Source organism: Tinamus guttatus, unplaced genomic scaffold (genome assembly GCF_059628265.1).
Source record: "Tinamus guttatus ecotype Peru unplaced genomic scaffold, ASM5962826v1 Tinamus_guttatus_pri_ptg000314l, whole genome shotgun sequence".
Lineage (NCBI taxonomy): Eukaryota > Metazoa > Chordata > Aves > Tinamiformes > Tinamidae > Tinamus > Tinamus guttatus.
In genome coordinates, this window is record NW_028288848.1 from 11,600,786 (window position 1) to 11,620,766 (window position 19,981).

Below are 19,981 nucleotides of genomic sequence, written 5' to 3' on the forward strand. Positions count from 1 at the left end.
TGTGTTGGTTGTGGTATTAAAATGTTGTATGCTGCATTTTAACCAAAGAGTAGCAGCTGGTGGGCATGGCAGTTAAAAGTTGGGCTAATAAAAGGAAGAGGATAAATGAAAGATAAAGTAGTAACTTCAAGAATTCTAATCCTTGGAGAATTCCTTTTTGTGTAAGCCACTTGCATTTTCTTAAATCCCTTGGGAATTTCAGTCATGACCCTAATGCATATAGTTTTTACTATATCTCCTATACAGGTGACAATATCCGATGCCAAAGGAAAAGAATAAGAAACAGGGCAAACGTGGCAATGATTTTCCAGCCACTAGTGATTTGAGATTCATCTGCTTTCTAAGCTAGAGGTATTGGTCTCTTTGAAGACAAAGTAGGCTCTGACAGGAAGTGTAATTAAAATAACATAGGCTCTCTTAGCTTAATATCATTTTGTTAAGAATGAGTGACTGGAAATTATTTTGCAGTGCATTGGAGTGATTATAAAATCTTTACGAAAGCTGCATAACTGAGATGTGTGTCAGAAAGCATCCAAGTCAAATCTCCAGTTGGTTTGTAACTTTCCCTTTCTGTGTATGTATAATTCTACTCTGAAGTATGCAACCATTTTTCTCAGAGAACACAGTATAGTAATCTAATTTCTATGCATGTAGCTTATTACCTTTATTATACTTCATTTTTATTATACTTGATACAGGTATTATGCATAAATCTTCAGATTTTGATCTGATCTCTAGTATTCTGACAGATACTGTTATTTTCAGAAAGTAGAATAGCCCTAAGAGCACTTAAGTTTGTAATTAATAGTTGTTAATTTATGTGCTAGTAGATTTTGACAAATCCTGTGTTAGACTGTGCTATGGGTTAATTACTGTTTACTATGTAAACTCACCTTGATGATTTGGTTTTTTAAGTAGTAGTCAGTGCTTTGTGGTGCTATGCATCTGCTGTAGACAAATCTTTAGCTTTTGTTCATTTGTTCACATAATTAGATTGTATCATAAAGCATTTACATAGTGGAAGTTTGACAGTGACGTGGTGTGCTCTTCTGCTTCCCTTTTGTATATTCTTTTTTGTTGTTGTTGTTATTGTTATTTTTATTTTTTCAAATGCTGTGTGTGGAGCTGTGAGGAGGTTTAACCAGGCTGATCTGCTGTTGAATGATCTCCAGGATTCTGGTGTAAAGTCGAAAAGCTCCGTGCAGGTTTCAGAAGTGCTCTTGGATCTTGAGTGAAAGATTCCCTTTCTCTGAACCTTTAGAAGCCAGTGGTGACAAAACCTGTGTGCTTGCCGTGCCCATATCTGCTCAGCTTGCAGCCCTGTGCGGCGTAAGTGCACTAATGCTTTATATTAGTAAATTTAACTAGGAGATAAGGAGGTTAAAATTATTTAAAACAAAAGAAAAAGTATTTCTGTCTTTTTTAGACATTGTGATAAATACCGATTTTTAATATTTTTCTGTATACTTTGAACTTCCATAATAGGGGACACAGTCTCCTGGATGTGACCTGTGGATTAGAGCTGCTTGTGCGTGCAGGGAGGTGCTCGTACTACTGCCAAGTCATGTTTTTCCAGCTTTTACATGACTCGAGTTCATCTTGACCTGCCTTTGGGATTTTTTCTGGGGTCTCTGTCAGTCCTGAGCAGCTCTCTGCCCCTGCGAGGACATCTGTGTGACGAGGAAAGCCAAGTGCAGCCGTGGGACAGCTCTGTGAGCCTGCGCTGTTCCGATTGCTGGAGCTTTTGCCCTGGTTTTATTTGAGGGTAGTCTTGCAATGTTTGCCATGGTTGAAGTGCTGGGGAAAAAAGAAAGAGAAAGTAGTTTCCTTTTTGTAGATATTGGCATGTTTAAAGATGGTTATTTAAAAAAGTGGATCTGCTTAATGCAGAAATGAACTTAGGCTGTTTCTTGTGAAGTTGGTATGTTAGAGTATCACAGCCACGGGGTTTCTGTGAGCAGCAGCACTTTGTTTTTAATATGTAAAACTAATCCTTCACTTTCTTAACAGTAATTTTCCAAAGCAGCCTCCTGGTTCTTTTTAGCTAGTTTCAATTCCTAGTTTATATTTGGCATTTCAAATGTTACTGACATGTACCATTGAATGTTGAGAGCTTGTCTGTGCATGGGTAAAAGAATATTCCTTTTTCACAGTATCATTTCAAAATCTCCTTTTTCCTGTGTTCAGTGAGCAAATATCTGTAAGATAATAGATTTTGTATGCAAAACTCTTCAGTTAATCAGGGATGATGTTCTTTTTTTTGTTTTCCCTCAAAAAGAGCAATTGCTTAAAAGGTAATAGATCCTGTTTCAACCAGGTTGTGCCATGGTACAGTGGGGACCACTAGATGTCAGTGGTGAAACCAGCCTGGGGATAAACCAGTCAAACACACTTAAAAATGTGGGCAGAACGATCTATTTGGTGATCTATAATGGTGCTTCGACTGTTACTGTTTTTGACCTGTTTTATGTTCCTAACTGTCTGTTTCCTCAGCAGGCAGCTGTCCCGGATAAAGTAGCTCGGCAAGTTGGTCTTTATCACGATGAAGTTCTTCCCTGTCACTCTTATTTGCTGTAAGGCAGATCTTTGCTTTTTCTCCTAATGAAAACCTAGCACACCCTTTTTATTAGAGGGCACATCGACGGGCTCAAGAAGGGAGTCCTCTGCTTTAGCTCTTGTCATTAGCTCTTGGGACCTTCTGAGATCCTACAGCATTCTTGAGAAATCCCGCTGTAGAATGTGGGCAATTGCACTTCGAAGCCTTCAGAAGGTTTTCGTGAATAATGTGACAGATTTTCTGTATGTTTCTCAAAAGGTGTAACCATGTCATGCAGCCATCTGTTTATTGGCTCCTTGAGCTGAGTGCTTTCCTGGGGCTGATTCCGTGAATAAGAAACCTGATTGTAATGTGTTTATCTTGGGAGTACTGGCTACATCTCAGAGACGGTTGCTTCTGAGCAGTCAAATGCATCAAAAGGAATGCAAGATTTAAGAAAACTGCAGAATCCAGTCTGCATCTTGCCTAATACATGACGAACCTCCGTCCACAGCTTAAGTGTGTTCTTCTTCTTGCAGCCAGTCTTCCTAGCCCCCCACATGCACACACAGTGAGTTGCAGGCTGTGTTTCCAGCTCTTCTGGGTGTCATCCTCTTCCTTCTCCAGCTTTTCTCTCATAATGAAGCCATATATAACCCAGTATGTTTGGGTTTCTTTATCAGTCTTGCCAATGTAACCTTGTGACTTTGGCTCTAAGTTCTTTTATGGTTATAGTGTGTATATTTGATGGAAAGTAGATTAGCTTCTCTTTTGTCTTTCCAGTTAATTTTTTTTAAATGCCAACCCTGCAAAACCAAGTATTCAAATGATATGTACAGACATTTTTTTTTTATAAAAGGGGGAGGCATCTGTTACTGTAACAGTCTTCTCAGACTGAAGTCGACTTCAGTTTAGTTGGTTGGAACTGGCTAATTTTGAAGGAATTCGGGCTGGCAATGTTCACTGAAAAACATTAGTTTCATTTGTTCTTCAGTCCCTTACTAGAATGAGCATGTTTAGTAGCTTGATATTTTTGAGAAATTATTAGAAGCATCAGTTGGCAAAAGAACTGCCAGTAAAACTGCAGTCTGTTGATTTGAAGTGTGACTTTCCTCTTAAACATGGACTTCTCTAACAGAACCTGCTGAGTTGTTGGCTGTCTGCATGAAGGTGCAGAGGGAGACACCAGAGGGCAGCAGATGCATTAAGAATGGGGAAAGTTTGGGTGATAAGTGAGATTTACAAAGAAAACTACATACGGAAAACTTTTTTTATTTTTAATAGCATCCGTTTATTTTGGTCTGAACAGGTCTGAGGAGGTCAGCAATAGTGTGCATTCCTTGCCTTTGCCTTATTCCAAAGCTTTTCAAAAAACCCAGTGGAACGATGCCTCAAAAGTATGTGCCTGTACACATGTTTTATATATAATGGAAACTGTTAGCTAATGTGCAGGGGAAGAGAGCTGCTCTCTCTTTCTCCCCATGCATCCACCTCACAAGTGTGAGTTTCAGTGGGGTCTGCTGGCTAGTGGAAGCTGGATGCATAGCAAGAAATAGTACCTGGTTTTCTAGCCATATAGTGCAAAGAGATAGCTACCCTCTTTACTTCATGAAAAGAGGATGAGGGTATGAAAGGATAAATTCTGTGGCATGTGAGGAATGTATACAAACAACTGCTCAAACAAACTGGGGCCTCTTACTGTTTGTCCTTTCTAGACAAGCTTTGAGAAGCTTTATAGGTTTTGAGCAATAGAAATTTACAGCTAAACCAGCTTTTAAGGCAGTTTTCAGTTCTTTTTAATCCAGTCAGCAGTGGAGCCAGTTACTATATATTATTGCATAAGGATTAGGCATTCTAATCATAGCTGGGTGGTAAATGGTTAATGAAATTAGGTGCTCTGCCCAACATTACAAATTAAAGACAAAACCTTACTACTAAAACAGTTTGATTAACTTGGAATGTCATTATGAGGGTTAAAGATTTCAAAATAAAAACACTAAAGTTGCCTAAAAGGAAAAAACAAGGATTTCAAAACACCCCCCCCCCCCCAGCGGGAGTAAAGAAACTTGAAGGAAGAGGAAAGTTGGGAAGTTTCTCCTTTCCTTTATCTGCATAGAATGTGGTCTTTTAAATAGACTGTCACAGAATGACAGTCATTCTGCTTGAACTGGAATTGCTTGAATGTTAGACCATAGATTTATTTAGGATGAACCCAGTTTGTAATGATGTCAAATGCTGGAACTTTATCTTTGGTTCTAGATATGTTGAGAATCTGGATATGCAGAATGCAGGATTTCTTCCTAGCGTTGTCTGTGTTGTCAATCATCATAGGTAGTTTTCTTTAGTGGGAACATAGGACTTGCTAAATGAGGTGGATTAGCTGGAGAACGATCCAGTCCAGCATCAGTCTCCAGGCATGGCTGGTTACAGAGTGTTCAGAGGAAGGCTCAGGAGTTCTGCAGTAACCAAGTGTGCGGTTACCCGTTCTCAACGCCGGATCTAATCGCTGATGCTAGTGGCTGGTCTGAATTACAAAAAACTTAGTATCTCAATATGATATTAACTCGGATGTTCAGAAAGGTCTAATACTATTCTAAAATCTTGATAACTTCAGTTTCAGTTACTTACTAAGATATACGAACTAATTATATGTAGTGTGAAAAGCATTTTATTTTACTGTAGGTTTAAATTTCCTAACATTTTTTTCCATAGTGTTGTGAGAAATGTCTCTGGAGCATTCAGTTATGTTCTGTATTTGTATCACATTTCCTGTTATTCATCTCCTTTTCATGGTAACAATTTCAATCTCTTCAGTCTTCACTGTTTTAGGACCTTAATTGTGCTCATTGTGCTTCTCTGAACCTTCTCTAATTTTGCAGGATACCTACAGAGATCCTCTGTCATCTCAAGTTCTCCAATTCCCATTTTTCTGTCGTGTGCCTTTAGCTGTAAGTTGTTTGATCCTTAGTAGCCATGCATACAAGGGAGATATTTTCCGGGCTCTGTTACAAAGAAAGAGGCTCTCGTTGTGCCCTTGTTGCGCCTGTGTGTTCGGTGAACGCAGTCTAGCTGCTGCCGTGGGGGAGAAGGTTCAGAAAGTCACCTGCTGCTAGGTGGTAGGCTCAGCAGGATGAATGTCGTTCTCCTGTACCTCCTGGAGCATGGAAGGGGTGAGTTACCTAATTCTGCCGCTGCCTCAGAAATGACTTTCAAATTATCTCATCCTAGTGACTTTTCAAGGTTAAGTTTTAGTAAAATTTATCACACTGCTAATTTCTATCTTGCATCTGACATTGCAGAAAATCTAAGTTTTGGGCACTGAGAAGACGCTTGTTAAAATGTTTGCAAAGCACCTATTTGGAGCTCTGCTGGGGCTTTTATTAAAAGTGACACGAGCTGGGAAACCCTTTGTTTCTGTGGGTAAAGCTGCACACCAGCCTTGGTTTGAACAAACTCCAAGCGGTGTCTTCTGCTGGATCACTGCTTGCCAGTCAGCACAAAAGACAAATTAAAGAAAGAAAAATATTTTACAGTGACTGCAACTCTTTGGATCTCTTGCCAGTGTGTATTTTATGAGTAACCTCCCTTCTGCACTTCCTTTCTTCTTCTACCTCACAAAATGAGTCTTGGTGCTCTTGATGCTGTTCAGTGTTTTATTGTACAGTAGCATGTATATGTAGTTGTACAGTAGCATGTATATGTAGTATATGTAGCATGTTTCAGGTGCCCTCCATGCAGTTCTCACAAATTACGTATTTTCTCCTTGTATTCAGTTATTAATCTGTTGCCATTTACTAGGGCAAAACATAACCTTCAGAGAGTGAGTATCTTTTGGTCATCACATGTCTCAGCATTCCTGGTATTACAGCATTGATTTTCCAGGCTGGTAAAGAAATGAAGTGGCAGTTGTTCATTTACTGTTCTTGAGGGAACTAAGAAAACTAACTTTCAGTATTCTCGGAAATACAAATTTGCCCAGCAAATAATTTCCCTTTTAAATTGACAACAGAGATGCATTAATTTTCTTCATGCTCTAGGGGAGAACATGGCAAAAAGTACCTCCACTTATCCTAGAGAGGAAGCTAAAGCCAATTCTGTGTGCAGCACACTGGCAAGTTTTAAGGAATCCCAGATCCTATAAAGGTAAGGGGGTTTGTTTTGTTTTTCTCCTTTCAGAACCTGGAAGTATTTCTGAATGAATACGAATAAAGAATAGTTAGGGAAGGATATTGTCTTTCTTTGTATTTCCTACCGTCTTCCTGCTAGAATTCATGTCAATTGGTTTCACCCTCTGCTGATACTCTTCTTTTTTCCGTTTCTTACCAGAATCTGTTTTACTCATTTGGTATAGGCAGAAAGCAGCAGAGCAACAATGCAGAAAAGAGTGAATTCTAGGCTCATCTTCCATTAAATAGGAGTCTTCAGAGGACTGGAGAAATTCCCCTGCTCTTTTCCAGCTGTGTACATAGGAAGAAGTGCTCAGATGGACACACACAGCACAGCATATGCAAGTGGAAGGAAGTAGAGCAACTGAGCTGAACTGGAAAGAACCTAACCAAAAGGTTTAGGAAAACATCCCGTCCTGTGTGTGTATGTGGCATATTTGTGCAGGCAGGCACATACACAGAAAAAGACTTGCGTGTTCCCAGCAGCCTAACGCGGCCCTGCCTCAGTTTAGTTTCCTGGTCCTCAGGCTTAAATTCTTCGCTTTAACTTGTTGATGCCTCATTTAATAGATGTCATGTTCTGTGGCCTGATTGTTTTCCTTCTCTATGTTTAAGGCTGATAGCCATGGATAGGTTACAAAAATGCATCTGAAATGATTGAGTATGTATGCACCAGAGTGGCTATTAGCCACAGTATTAGTACCATGGAATTCTAAAGTGATCCCCCGAACTATTGTGGTGGTATCATGGAAATATGCAGATGCTCAGACCAATATTGTAGAAGAAAAACATCATTTATTATTATGTGGGAAGAATGAATGGTGCTTGTCCACATAAAAACTGCTGTATGTAAGGCAGAAAAGGAGGCAGAGATGTACAGCATACTTTTTTTAGCATTAGTTTCTGCCCCGTACGACTTCCCGTTGAAAGGAGTATTTCTGGAGAGCAGAGTCCTAATAACTGTATGTTAGAAATCTTTGCTGCCCCTAAGGAGAATTGGGGTCTGCTGGGCCCAGAGGTACTTGTCTCATTGTGTCTTTAAATATGTGTGTGTGTGTATATGTGTGTGTATATATATATATATATATATACACACATACATATATATACTATGTATGTGTATAGTTGATAGCAAGTGTATATAGAGGCCACATCTGTGTCGTCATAGCCCAGATTCTGGGGTACAGTGGGATGTATCGTTACGCCGACCCATCAGTATCTTTGGCTAGGCATGATGTGCATTTTTAGGCATATATTACAGGGAAGAGCTCAATTAGCTAAACAGCAGATGTTCTGTTTTCATGATTATTTTTTATTCTTTCATATTTTCAAATTAGTCACAACTTTTGATGGGAAAGACTTACAAAGCCTTAAGTTTGCTTTGGGTTTGTGTTGTTTTGTTTTCTCTCCTCCTGAGGGCTGTGGGCCATGCGGGGAGGATGTGCCCCCACAGCGCTCCTCAGCATCAAGGCTTTGATCCTAGCCCTGCAGTTCAGTGCTCACAGTTGTGCTGGGGCTTCTTGTAGCTCCTTTCATTCCAGTCATTCTGGCTCCTGGTCTGTTCCTGCTTCACCTGGAAAATCTGCCCTTTGTGCAAATGCATTTCTATGTATTTTTATGCCTATTACAATTGTGACTACAGGCCCCTTTCCTAGTTTGGCCTACTGTACTTTGTGGTAAACTATGCTGTGCCCAAATAATCCCCCCAAAACCAAAAAGGGGCAGAAAGGGAGGGAGGGAAAGAGCCTTTGGGATTTCCCTGTGGCCTCAAGCTAGTGGTACAGCTAAGAAGGGAAGCTGACTTTCTCTTCCAGGTAGTGTACAGTGAATAGGACATGATTATCACCATGTATTCACATGTCCGTACTTATATTAAGGAATATAATTGTATTTTCTGACTATGCTTTTTAACTGAAGTCTGCATATGACTACATAGGACTTAGAAGCCCTTGCCCTGCAAGGGTAAGTGCAGTCTCCCCGGAGCCCTGTAAATTATTGCTGTTACTGAGTGCGGACTCAGGCCATGAAAAACTTTGACCAGACGCAAGGAGCCAACTCGCCATGGGTGAGCGCAGAGCTCGGGACGGGCGGCGCTCGCCGGCCTCTCCCCGCGCGCTCCGGGTTAGTCACCCCCGCGGGCGCGGAGGGGCCCGGGGCGACGGGGCCGCACGCGCAGGCCTCGCCTCGCCGGCCGCCTCCTCGGGCCATGGCGGCGGGGGCGGGCCGGGGCGGGGCGGCCGCTGACAGGCAGCCCGGCGAGCCGCCGTAAACAGGAGCCGGGCGAGGAGCCGGGGGTGCCGGCCCCGCCGGCGCCAGGCTCGCCGCCTCCCGCGCCGGGCATGGGCAGCCGCCGCCGCCGCAGCAGCCGCCGGAGCAGCCGCCGGGCCGGGCCCTGCGCGGGGCAGCGAGGTAGGCGAGGCCGCTGCCCGCCCGCGGCAGCCGCTGGCCGGCGGGGCCCGGGTTTGGCGCCGGGAGCGCCTCGTCTCGCCGGGGCGCTGCCCTGAGGCCGGGCCCGTCCCGTCCCCACAGCAGGAAGGTTCGGCGCTCCCGGAACCGGGACGCCCCTTCCCGCCCTGGGGCGGAAAACCGGGAAGGGGCCGAGCAACAGGCGGGGCGGCTCCTGCGGCCCGGCCCGGCCCGGGGCGGCCGCGCCGGGAGGCGCCAGCGCGGAGGGCTCCGCTCGGCGCCCCCGCAGGGAGCAGCAGGTCGGCGGGCGGGAGGCGGCCCCGCCGCTCCGTGGCCTCCAGCGGGCTGCGGTGCCGGTACCGGAGCGGCAGGTGCGGGAGGCGGCTCTGGTTCTGCCTGGGCGCCGGTTCCGGAGCGGTCCCGGCTGAGTACAGGTAGGGATGTGGGATAAAAGTGCGTCGGAGATCAAACTTTACTCAAAAAGTCTTGATCGTAACGTGAACTAACAATTAATGAAGCCTCATAACAGAGCAAGTGAAGTCTTTTTTTTTTTTTAAATTGTGACTTTAGGAACTAGCAGGCAGATAGAGTAATTCTGGACTTGTCTGTGAGCACAGCACTAACTTTTCCCTCTTCATTGTGTTGGAAGTGTGCAGAAAAGTAGGATTATTAACCACCGTCTTTGTTGCAAGCTGCAGGAGAACACAGAGCTTGGGATTTGGAATTAATAAAGTACGAGTGCTTCAGAGTACAGGAAGTTTGAGAAGGAACCAGCAGCACAGACACACAAGGGCCAGCCTAGACCGAGCTTGAGGTGGAAGGAAATGTTGGAAGGAAGATCAGGGCTAAAGAGGAGGATCGGTCTGGCAACACTTAGCTGAAGCAGCGTCACTGTTTAAGAGCTATTGCTACTGAAATAACTTGTGGAGAAATTTTGAGTCGGACTGAGGGTTAGTCAATGGTAGAGTTAGTCAGAAATTTTCAGGAGAAGGAATATTTCTTTGAAAAATGCTTGTTTATCAAGGCTTAGACATTTTCTTTGGAACCTCTCAGGTTTGATGAATTTTTGCTGTTGCAGAGTTCTGGTAAAGTCTGCCCTGGACCACGATTTCTGGGAATGTGAAGGGTCCTGACTTGAGCATATCTTCTAGATGGTGTGACACCTGCTCAGAGGTGCAGAAGCTGTTCAGCTGTGGCCCAGGCTGTGTGTTTGTCGCTGGAGTCCCCAGCAAGCCCCATGGCTGCTCTTAAAATGATATTTTGTCCAGAATTTCTTTGCACTACGATTGCTGAAAGTGATAAGACATGAGGAGTGAAGAGCTGTCCTTTCACTGGGGACTTTGTGTAGTTTGGGTCTGATTTGAACTTAAGTCGACTTGATAATTCACTGATTATTTGTTTTCATTTTGACTTCGTGTTCAGCTGGCCCCAGTCAGTAGTTTTGCTTATGTGTGTAAACAGGTTTCAAGGAAGGGATTTTTTTGTTCTGTGTTGTGAAATCAGATGAAAGCCTGAAATCTTTTGTACCTCTCTGTAGGAATATGTGGTCCAAATTGCTGGTGCTGTCTGAATGAGCCAGTTGCAATTCTAGTACTAGAAAATCTACTTGTTGCCCTTTTTTTTTTTTTTTTTTTTCCCCAGTCTTAACTCTCATGAGGATAGATTAATTTAGAAGGCCAGGGCATGCTCAGTTTGTAGCTATACTTCCCATATTTGCAGCGATGTGTTTTTGCTTTCTGTTAATCTTGTCCTAACCCTTTGGACAAGCAGCCCTTCTGTCTTAGGGTGGGAAGACTCAACCTTCGCAGCTGCTGGGGCTGTCGCATATGCTGTGGGCAACGCGCCGAAGCCTCTGCTCTGCCAAGCTGGTTTCCTCGTGGCTCTTTCAAACGCTGATATTGGTGGGGGAGGCAGATAGCCACAGGAGCAGGGAGCCTCCTGCCAGCAATGCTGTCCTGTGGACGAGAGATAGATTCTTGTTACAAGGCCTACGTTGAGGCTAAGCAAGATGAGTTCAAGCCTCCGTTGAAAAGGATGTGTGTTTGACTCTTTAGTCAAAGCTGTTGAAGGCTATAACGAACGGAAAACTTCAGGTCTGGGACATGAGATATTGGAGAGGAAATTTGCCTGGCCAATAAGCTATTTGGTTATTGTCTGCTCTTTCTCCAAAGCACCTAGTGCTCGTTGCTGCAGGGCCAGCATAAGTGACACAAGCCATGCATCTAATTCACTGTGCTAATTCCTTTAAAGTGGCATGTATAATTGTCACCAACATTCATAGATTTCGTGCATGGGTTACTAACTTCTGTTTTGCTGATGTGTGTGTTAGTTGTGAAGGCTGGTTGTAGTCCGCTTTGATGCGGCAGAGCTGACATTAATAGTGAAATTCCACAACTCTGGGTCCTTGAAATGATATTTACTACCTTAGGGCCAGTTGTACTGGTTCTGTTGTCTGACTTTTAACTGAAAACACTGCTTCTGTAAAGAACTTATCATTGCTGAAACAGATTCTCTTTTCCTGCTTACCACAATATTTTCTGTGGATCTTCTGTCAAGTAATTTAACCGCCTTCCTGTGAAGCATTAAATAACTAAATAAGATTACATCATGTTTATCGATTCTGCCATGGAATAGGTAAATGGACATGATACCCTTGCAAGGTCTTTGCAAGCAATGTTTCCTGTAACATTTCAATACTATATTACTCTTGAAAGTACCCTGTCACCAGAGACCAGGCAGCTCACAAACGGAAAAAGCCTCAGCCTTAAACTGTTCCTTGTGCAGTTTCTTTCCCCAAGGATTAGAGGAAAGCGAGGCTTCGTTGTGCATCCAGCTGATTATCAGGTTTGGGCCATATTAGGTCAGCAATGTAAATGACTTCTCAGCTTCTATATCTTTAAGTGCGTGCCTATCTGAATTTCCCTTTAAAAACAAGTAGGAGAACTTGGCAGCATATCTTAAATTCAACCAGAGGTTTATCGTGGTTGAATGGACTGAAAACAGCTGAAAACAGTATGGAAGCTTTGATAACAGGAATCAACAGCAAATGTTCATTCACCTTAGTTGTTGTGGTAGCAAAGTTCTGGGCTTTCTAGGTGTATGTCTAATCCGTCAGAATTAACAGGTTCTAGAAACTTTGGATGACATTTTCCATAGTTTGATGGAATGAGATGCTCAAGACAGCTAGTAGATAAGCACTTTACTCCTTAAGACTCATTTAGTGATCTTAGATTTAAAGCTTGCTGACTTTATGGCTAGAATCAATACCAAATATGAATACTGTAGATTAGAGACAGATAAATCCTACCTGTGGCCTTTATACCTTTGAAATCTGTCCCCTAAAATTCTGCATGACCCTCCAAAGGGTTTCAGTGAGAACCTGTGTTTACACACTGAAGGATAAGGGTTGCATTACAAGGAGAAAAATACTCCCTGCTGCTCGTCCCTGAGCAGGTAGCTTGACCTTTGTCACGTTCTGGACAAGAACAAGTGACTTTTCCCTTTGGAGGATGAAGGGCAATTGGATAAAACAGGGGAAGGAAAGAAAGAATTTGCATGCCAGACAAAAAAAAAAAAAAAATGGATGCAAGGTTACACACACACAGTTGCTCCTATTTAAAAAGTCTAAAAATCTGGAATGCCTCTCTTCTCAAATACACTGCATTTTAAAAAAACCTTTCAGTTCCTCTTTATTGTGTATAATGTACTTATAAGGGAGAGTATCTGTTAAAAATGACACTTGATAAACAGGTTACCTCTTGGTCTGATGGGCTGACTCTAATGACCGGAACAAGCTGTCCCTGTGACTTGTTGCTCTTACCCCTGTGCTGCCAGTAGTGCTTGGGGGCCCGGGAAGTCACGCTTCTGCTCTTATCAAATAAGTTGTTTTTTAAGTTCAAGTCTTTTGTTGCCAAAGATTTAGCATGTGTGCGACAGTTGGGGTCCTCGTACTGTTCCTGATGACTCCTGGTGTGAGAGATATTGGCTCCTGGGCAAGGCTTTTGGAGCGATTTTTCCCAGCAGAGGATGATTTGGGTAATATCAGCCTAACAGGACAAAACCGAATCTGTGCGTCCAAGCTGCCCAGTAGCACCAATCCAATACTGAGGGAATATTCTCTCAGGTACTACAAATTCAAGTGCTTTTCTGGGCAGCAGGGGTGAACCAGTCCTCCACCTTCCTGCGAGAAGGAAGACAGTGCTATGTGGGTCATTAGTGGGAAAGCCTCCTCTCCCAGTGTAGCTTTACAGAAGGGAGTCCCTTCATTTAGTGTCACTCATGACAACCTCCCAACTCATTGCTTGGTGGGAGAGGCACTTTCCAATCCGAAGGAGGCTGTGACGAACCAGAGAACCTTCTTTGACTATTTATATTTGCTTTCACTGCCTCTGCCTCCTCGTGTCATCTAGGACAAAGGATTAATCTCTCTGATCCCTCTATTTCTAGTTGTAAAAGCGCAGTGTGTTATTGAGGGTGATTCACTGCTAGGCCAATCCCTGTTCTAATCCCTTGTAACTACAAAATCATCGGTCGGAAGAGGAAGGCTAATGGGAAAAATGTGCTGTATTCCTGTGTAAGCTGTATGTATCTGAGGAGATAGACGGATTGAAACACAGGCAGTGTTGCTATACAGGGCTGTCCTGGGCTTTCATAACACGGGCCGCGTTGCAGACAGAAATGCTTGTGATTGCCTCAACCTGCGCTGTCTGAATGTGCCCTTCTCTCCCATTTCCCATGGCCTCCTCCAGCAAACGGCTCCTGAGGGACTTGCAGGAACCGCTTGGTTGACCCTGCTGCAGTAGAAAGTGAAAGTTGGCCCTGGCTTTCCTGTTCTTGAGAAGCCCGATAAAGTCTGAAACAGGGTGAACAGCGATCGGTAGTGCTTCACAGTAGGTGACAGAAGGGAGCACAAAATATACGGGGGAACAGGCTGTCTCTTTCAGGGGGATAAGAGGAGGCTTTGGTTTTCCTTTCTTTCCCGTAAGTGAATTGAGTGTTAGTTGGAATTTTGTGTCTAAAATGTCTGTTTCAGTATGATTGTTGTCACCACAGCTTTCAGAGTCAGTGTTATGTACAACCTGCCTGCCAAATACAAACTGGAAATGCCAGGACTAGCAAGGACACTTGTTTTCAGCATTTTTTATTTTATTTTCCATCTCTTAGCTCACTTACACTTTCTGTAACTGAAGCTGCTCTTGTAAAGTGTGTGTGTACATATATATACACGTATGACACCTACAATTCTAAATAGATTGGAAACTTGCAGATGAACTGCTGCTCTCTGACACTGAAAATCATCTCTACATGAGAGTTTTCTTGCTGCAGATAACATAAATGTGTGCAGACCTACATGCTGGCTGGTTGCAAAAAAAAATCCGTTGAGAAAAGGAAGTTCTCTTGCAGCTAGAGGTGTGTAGTGAGAGACAGGAAATCTGAGTTATGTTCCTGCTTCTGAGCTGTATTCTCTGAGTATTTGTATACCTGCGTTTGCTCAGTTGTCACCTGTGGCAAAAGGTCGCTGTGAGGTGCCGGGGTGTTCCCCGCTCTGCACCCGGACGTGTGCGGACTCAACCCCACTGCTGGCAGCTGCTCAACCTGCTGGATAAGCGCCAGGCATTTGCAGGAATGGCAGCGGTCACAGGAAGAGGGGAAGGTAAACTGCAATGTCATGAGCACAGAGGGAGACAATCTGCCTTGCAGCCTCACCCTGCATTGAAGCCCATGGAGATCATACAGCTTCAGACACGAGGTAATTCCTAGGGGTGAGTAACTCCTAAGAGCACTGCAGATACAGCACGCCGAGCTGTAGAATATCAGACTGTGCTAATCCTCCTGCCTGTTGGGTGGCTGCCTGTCTTTGCAAGGCTTTGTGTGAGCCCGGGGAAAATGCTGAGCACTGTCGCTGCACTGGAGCAGTCGCGGTGCAGCCGGCTCTTCGCAAAGTTAATGTTTGATAAAATGAGGCGGTTGGGTGAGGAGGAAGGCAGCTGTAGAACTGCAGGAGTCTTGCTAGGTTGGCTTGATCTTGGGAGTTAACAGAAAGAAGAAATGTGTTGATTAAAAGATAGAAGGGGAGTTTAACTTTGCTCTTGGCATAACAAAGCAGAAGCCAATAGAAATGAGATCAAATTTCAGCCTTTTAAATGCCTCAGTGTTCTTGAGCAGTATGTTAACATGTTGCACTGAAATATCTCATTGCTTTGGGGCACAAAAGCTTTCTATAAATGTGTTTTAGCAGTTCCTTGGCATGAGAAGTGTGTTTTATTTTGTGATGCTCATGACGGGGGTGTTAAGCTATTTTGTACCCTTCATTCTAAGGCTAGAACTGCCCAGGGAGGCTAACCTGTCTGCCAGAGACCCCTGAAGTTAATAGAGTTGTGAAACACTGTTCAAATATTCACCTAGTTGCTCTTGTTGTAAAATAGTGAGGCTGGAAAGGCCTGTGTCCTGCTATGCAAACTGCTGCATGATTTTGCAAGCTTGCAAGAAAGAGCCGTGCTCTGATGCACCTGAGGAGCTCTGCAGCTCCCAGGGCTTCCCAGAGTTGAGATACTTTGGGGCCTTCTTGGCCCCTTCTTTCCCCCATTTGGAAATGTGGGAAAACTGCACTGTAGTTCTTTTTTTTTTTTTTTTTTTTTCCCAGGCAAATTGCTGGGAAGATGGAGCTTGCAGGACATTCGTGTGTTTTCCAAATGGCAAGAAGTTTGGAATTATGTGCTGCGGCCCCTCTTTGACATTCCCTGATCCATCTGACTGCTTTCTTCAAGGAGGCCCTATGCAGTTTTGTTTGTGGCAAGCTGATGTGCAAGTGACAGGCTAGAGCTGTGGCTCTGGAGCCCTGGGAGCAGCGTAGCAGGGAACGGCGGAGCGTGGAGAGTCTCTGGCCCTCACTCACCTGCATGCTCTGCGTAGCTGCCTGTGCTCATCTCTACTTGCTGTCTGCTCGTGGGTTTCTTCTCTCTGGAATCTGACTTTCCTGTGCTCTTCTTTTGGTGTTCTGGGCATCTTGAGCCACTTGTACTTGCACAAGACCTAGTTTTTTTTTTTTTTTTTTTTTTTTTTTTTTTTATCCACTAGTGGTGTTGACATCAGCTTTGCTGAACACAGCATTCTCCCCCAAACCAGGTGCCCAGCTCCCTCAGGGACAAGTGCCTTATTTCATTCCAGACAAGATTTCTCACTTGCTTTAAAAACACATAGCCCTGTGTGGTCCAGCTGCCTAGGAGCCTGAGTACGAGGACGCTGAGTCGGGATCGGTTCCTTATATAGCAAGGGAATTGGATCCATGGTGCGTTTTCCTCTTGGCCGCGATCTCCCGTTGTGTGTGTGTGTGTGTGTGTGTGTGTGTGTGTGTGAGCCGCTTGTCATGGTTGTTTGCTTCTCTGTACGCTCGAGCTCCGGTTGTCAGCTGGGACGCGTGTGCAGTCTGCAGTACCGCTCTGAGAGCCTCCTGGGGAGTTTTCCAGGCTGCATGCTCTCCCTGTGCCGTGTTACAGGTGTCTTGCATAGGCTCGGGATGCCTCTAGGGCTCTGCAGGTCCACTGCTAGCTAGGCTGCGGGTCAGCTGCCCGGCCGCTGCTTTTTCAGCCCTCCCTAGCTGCTGTGTTTAGGCTCTGGGGTTTTTCAGAGCTGCTGGGCCCGGCCCGGCTGCGCCTGGTGCGGGGGATGTGGGCGGGAAGTTGTGCTCCAGCGGGGATGCTCTGCTCGGAGGAGGCCCAATCCCGCCTGCGCCGTGGTGCTGGGGCGGCCCTTCCACGTGGCCACACGCTCTGCCCTTTCACACGGCTTGGCTGACACGGCTCCTTGTGTGAGTAAGGGAAGGAGAAACCCCAAGAGCCCCTGATCTGCACGGGCTGTCCTACGTTGAGCCATATCCTGGGTGCTCATGCATGGGCCTTCACGGATGCCTCAGAGTGACGTTTGAGCCAGGAACAGGGGATTTGGCAAGATGAGGAAACTGTTGATTTCAGAGTTTAAAGTAGTTCTTGTCAGCAGTGAACAGAGCAGAAAGCAGCCGGACTGGTACCCATGTTCCCCCAAAGCCAGTACCCAGACACATGGGAGCATAGAGCAGCTTCTCTTGAGATGCTGTTCAACCGCAGCGTCCAGCCGCTCCTGGACGTCACAGAGGGCTGTGCTTGCTTTCCTCTGTGTGCCTTTTCTTCTGCCTGTACTGAAATGTGCAAAAAAAAAAAAAAAGAAGAAATGGGCAAGATTGCTCATGTTTGCATGCTGCCACCTCAGCATGATGAGTATGTCAGTGCCGTATGTGATTGCTAGGCCTCCTGTGACCCCTTCTGCAAAAGATGCCACCGCAGTGTGACAGCTGTCAGAGGGACAGGTTACTTGAGCTTGTAGCCGTCTTCATCAGGGATGTGTGAGGACGGCTGTGCCTTTCCAGATCTTTTTCTCTATCCAGGCTTTGAGTGAAAATTCTGGGGCTCTTAAGCAGTCCCTTCTCACCTGCATGACGGCTGCTTCCCTTTGCCATACAAAGATGACTGAGATGGTGGCTTTGGAAGAATGAGATTCTAAATGTTGCATTTGAAGTTGATGCATAAAATGGAGTCTTAGGAAATGCAGTGTTAATTTATAATTGATGGTGACTCTTGCTCAGTCAGAAGATTGCTAAAAGTAATCTACCTTTTAATTCCACTGTTGACCCCTAGTTAAAGAAGTATTCTATTCTATAACCTGCCGAATGCACGAGACCAGAGATTGAAGTGATGTCTCTGTTTTGTCAACCAGGAATGTAAGGGCAGAATCAGTACTCAGAAAGGGGAGCCCAGGTGCCATAAGAGTGGTGGTACTGACTTTGCACTGAATTTGTGCTGATTGATTGACCCAAGTAGATGCTGAAGGGTGCTATATTGCCAGCAGTGTCTTCTTTCAGGCAGAGAAGGCACCTTCCTTGTTTTAAGAATCTTTTTGTTCTGGAGGAAAAAAAAACCCAAAACATTCCTTTAATTAAGAAAAGAAAAGAAATTTAAAAAAATGGAGTAAGTTATTTAGCATTGGGCTCTGCATTGCTCTTTATCCTCCTTTTGTTTAGTTGCCAAGTTAGATGTTGTACTCTGAAATGATGCACTGAGAAATTGGCTGACTGTTGCAGTGTGCAACATCTGTTGGCTTCGCAGGAAATGCAGGCAATGTGAAACTGTCCCAGGCTTCCTCTTATTGGGCAGTAATAAGGGCTTGCAAAAAACTCCAGCAGCCGAGGAGCTTTTCGAGGTGGTACCATTCCCTGAGCAGCGCGTGTCCGTGTGGGACTGCGCGCAGCCTCCTCCGGGAGCAGCGTGTTGTGCTTCGACCTCCAGAGCGGGGCTAACGCGGAGCTGAGCTGAACACTTGGTCTCTCGTGGTGTGAAGGGACTAGTGCCTCTTCCAAGCCTGAATACTGCGTCCTCTAGCACCAGAGCCTGCAGGAAAATGATCCTATCCTCCGAGAAGAAAGCAGCCGTGTGTTTATCACTCGTGGGTTCTTGTCACTTCAGAAATAACAGGCTTCACGTTTTTCAGCTTTAAATGCCTTACCACCACCTTGGTGCTATACGGCCAATATGTAGGAGCCTCTACCAAAGAGGGGACTATCTTCTTTTTTGTTTTTAACTTCCACTGCATTCAAGCAAGCTGCGATGATGTAAAATCCTGATGTGACCTCAGCAAGTTAAATGCTCCCTGCTTTCCAACAGTACACTTTATGCCAGGACTGATGAAATTTTGACTAAAAAATTATGACCTTTTTCTTCTTGCCTTAAGCTTCAACAGATAGCAGTTTCTAACTATTATATATTTCTTTTATCTTTTTTATCCTCGTGAATGTCTTGGATTTTGTAATAGTGTTCATGTGAATCAGAATTGCATGAACCTTATTTAGCACACTTGGCTCACTCTCTACTGTCTAAACTGATTTAAAGTGCATCTATTATGGGCGAAGGGAGAAAAGACGCTTCTAAATGGGATAGGGTTGAAAAATGTGACTTGTCATCTGGCATCAGCGATGTCGTCATGACCCTGAATTTTATTTGAAGCCTTTCCCTGCCTGGACAGCTTCCCATATTGACTTCCTCTAGTTGCCCCGTGGATATACAACAGCATCCAGGAATCCGTAGCACCATACTGTCCTGGCTGTTAGCAGCATCCTTCTGAATGCTTTTTTTTCTAACCACCTGCTGCTCTCTGAGGGTAATGATTCCTCTCTACCTTTACTAGATAGAGTAAAGGAGTCCTGGGTTTACCCTCTGAAGCCCTGTTTGTGCACAGTGGAAACAGGTTGCAGCTTGAAGCACTTCCTTGAGGAAAAGCCAGAAGTCCCGTAGGCAGCAAGGCAGGGGGGTGCTGCGGAATGGCCTCTTCCCACGCAGAAAGAAGCAGGCCTGGGCAGTTCTGAGCTCTGCAGTTCCTACTAGGAATTCCTGCATAGCACCCTTCTGCAGCTGGCTGTCGATCCCAGTGATTCCCAGACCAATCTGAGAAATTCTTTAGTTCTACTGATAGAAAGTTACAGTGGATTTTTTCAATATATTCTTTGCAAAAGTCTTTAAGTGCAATGGGAAGGGAATGGCAGAGATTCGTAAAACTTCTTGTGTCCTAAGCATTTGTATCTGAAGCTTGTTAGTTTTGCGACTGCCTTTGGGAGCTTCTCTTCTATCTGGCAAGTCTTTGGTGCTCCATCTGGGTTAGTAGTGCCCTCAAGTAGCATCGCTTGCTTCCGTTATCCTGCTGAAAACGAAGGGACTGCTGTTGGGATGGAACAGAAAGGATTAATGCCCAATTGCTGGAAAGAGAACCAGAAGGACAAAGGATGAGGAAATAACCGCTGGACACTAGATTTTTTGTAAGTGTAAGAAGGCAGCGATTTAAGGAATCCACA

At 44.6% G+C, this 19,981-nt stretch overlaps 1 protein-coding gene across 4 annotated transcripts in view; it reads left to right on the forward strand.

The window, feature by feature from the left end:
- Positions 1-9,073: 9,073 nt before the first annotated feature.
- The window catches only part of MARCHF8 (membrane associated ring-CH-type finger 8), a 77,489-nt gene continuing 66,581 nt past the window's right edge, over positions 9,074-19,981 (forward strand). For all 4 annotated transcript variants that reach the window (XM_088528773.1, XM_088528770.1, XM_088528772.1 and 1 more), the window contains exon 1: positions 9,074-9,111. The gene's annotated coding sequence lies outside the window, so the exon portion shown is untranslated. The remainder of the gene's footprint in view (positions 9,112-19,981) is intronic.